General features: G+C 48.7%; 1 protein-coding gene across 2 annotated transcripts in view; it reads right to left on the bottom strand.

Moving 5' to 3' along the window:
• NFXL1 (nuclear transcription factor, X-box binding like 1) overlaps positions 1 to 2,500 on the bottom strand; it is a 105,302-nt gene that overhangs the window by 2,701 nt on the left and 100,101 nt on the right. The gene's annotated exons all lie outside the window — the stretch shown is intronic.

Raw genomic sequence — 2,500 nt, 5'->3', positions numbered from 1 at the left:
AGTTAGGCCCAAACCCGTTGTCTAGTGGGAATACATGTCATTTATGCGAGCTGCGACTCTTCAGGATAGCCGTTTTTCTTTCACTATCTTTATTTTGGACCAACCGCCATGATTACCATCACAACCACAACATCAACCACCAACCACAACGCCGCTTCACCACAACCGCCACGACCTTCCCGTCACACCTCGCAACCGTAGCATCGCCACCGTTCTTGCCCCGCTGTGGGTACCGGTGTTGGACTCATGCAGAACGCGCGTCGAACAGCGTGTACAAAATCACGGATTTTGTGCTTCAAAAACGGATCAAAAACGACACACGCCCACTTTTTGCCGTCCAATCGGTGAGCGAGGGGCGATTTGGCCCCGCCTCCAGAACGATCGATATATGCAAATTTGTGGATCAAAAAGCCTTCACGCCCACTTTTTCTCGGGCCAATGGGGAGCGAGGTGAAAGGTCAAAGGGAGGGGGTCAAAGGCGAAGTTACGGGGGGGATAAACGGACGGTGTTCGTCAGTCACAGGGAGAGAGTCGCAAACGAGACCGAGAAGGAGTCGAGAACGAGAAGGAGTCGGAACGGAGGGGACGAGTGTGGAAGACTGGAGCCCGAAGCCTGCAGTGGCTGGAGAAGCTGAAGAGAGTCGGACGAGGGGGTGCTCGCGTCGGTGCCAGGAGCTGCACGCCCGAGGGAGGCCGGCAGCGCGACCTGGCCGAGGTGGAGACGCACACCAGGGATAATAAAGATCCTCTATACCCTGAGCATCAGCAACCCCCTCCTGTTTCCCCCCGCGCTGAGATAGTGCGACCAAGGGGGCCCCTTTTCCCACCCCCCTGCCTGACACTGTCCGCGAGGCCCGCGGAGAGAAGCGCCATCGCCGCTCCGCGTCTCATCACCAGACGGGTAGGCCCGACCCGGTCTCGGCCTCAGGCCTGCCTCATTCTTGGGGGATTTCTTTTCCTTGGTTTTGGGTATGTGTTGTCGGCGCCGTCTGTGAAGTAGAATTGTATAAGTGTTGCCGTGTGCTCGGTAGTCGGTATTAGCTCTGCACTGTGTTTTCACTTTTATATTTGCTTTTTGTGTAAATGGAATTGTGTTTTCTTTTTTTTGTGTGCTTTTGGTGGAATTGTATTTGTGTGCTTCCCGTGTGCCGCGAATAAATGTGCTTTATTGTTGAACTGTTCTCCCGCTTCGCTTCGTCTTTTCCCCCATTGAATCCCCATCTTGCTTCACGTAAAGGGTTGGTAGTGGGCTGAGTACGCCCGATAATTAATCGAACCGTCGAGGTCGACGATAACACCGCTCGGTTATTCTGATAGTACGGAACGGGTCGTTTAAGTGGCCCGTGTCCGAAGTCGACCTGCGGCGAGGTGCGATCGCCCGGTCTACCCTCCGCGTGGGTACTTAGGTAGGTCGAATTTGGCGAGCAACCCTATCCCACGCGGGGGCTGATTGGCTCGATCGCGGTGAGACCGAAAGGTCCACCCGTGACTGGTTCCCGGCGTTAGTCCGAGAGGGTCACGACTGGATTGTCCGTCCGGTGGGCGACGTGCCGCGATTCGAGTTACGTGGCCGTTCGCACGCCGGCGGGCGCGAAAACCGCAACAATATATATATATATATATATATATATATATATATATATGTATATATATATATGTATATATATATATATGTATATATATATATATATATATATATGTATATATATATGTATATATATATGTATATATATATGTATATGTATATATGTATATGTATATGTATATATGTATATATGTATATATATATATATGTATATATATATGTATATATATATATATATGTATATATGTATATATATATATATATATATATATATATATATATATATATATATATATATATATATATATATATATATATATATATATATATATATATATATTTTGTTGTGGTTACCAGATTCGCAAACCACCATTCAGGTCCCTTAGGTGAGGTATCTCGGTAAGTGCATGTGTAGTTAGGCCCAAACCCGTTGTCTAGTGGGAATACATGTCATTTATGCGTGCTGCGACTCTTCAGGATAGCCGTTTTTCTTTTACTATCTTTAATTTGGACCAACCGCCATGATTACCACCACAATCACAACATCAACCACCAACCACAACGCCGCTTCACCACAACCGCCACGACCTTCCCGTCACACCTCGCAACCGTAGCATCGCCACCGTTCTTGCCCCGCTGTGGGTACCGGTGTTGGACTCGTGCAGGGCGCGCGTCGAACAGCGTGTACAAAATCACGGATTTTGTGCTTCAAAAACGGATCAAAAACGACACACGCCCACTTTTTGCCGTCCAATCGGTGAGCGAGGGGCGAATTGGCCCCGCCCCCAGGGCGATCGATATATGCAAATTTATGGATCAAAACGCCTTCACGCCCACTTTTTCTCGGGCCAATGGGGAGCGAGGTGAAAGGTCAAAGGGAGAGGGTCAAAGGCGAAGCTACGGGGGGATAAAAGG

Source organism: Eptatretus burgeri, chromosome 12 (assembly GCF_056783735.1).
Source record: "Eptatretus burgeri isolate ZD-2024b chromosome 12, Ebu_testis_v1, whole genome shotgun sequence".
Lineage (NCBI taxonomy): Eukaryota > Metazoa > Chordata > Myxini > Myxiniformes > Myxinidae > Eptatretus > Eptatretus burgeri.
This window is presented reverse-complemented; position numbering and strand designations above follow the sequence as displayed.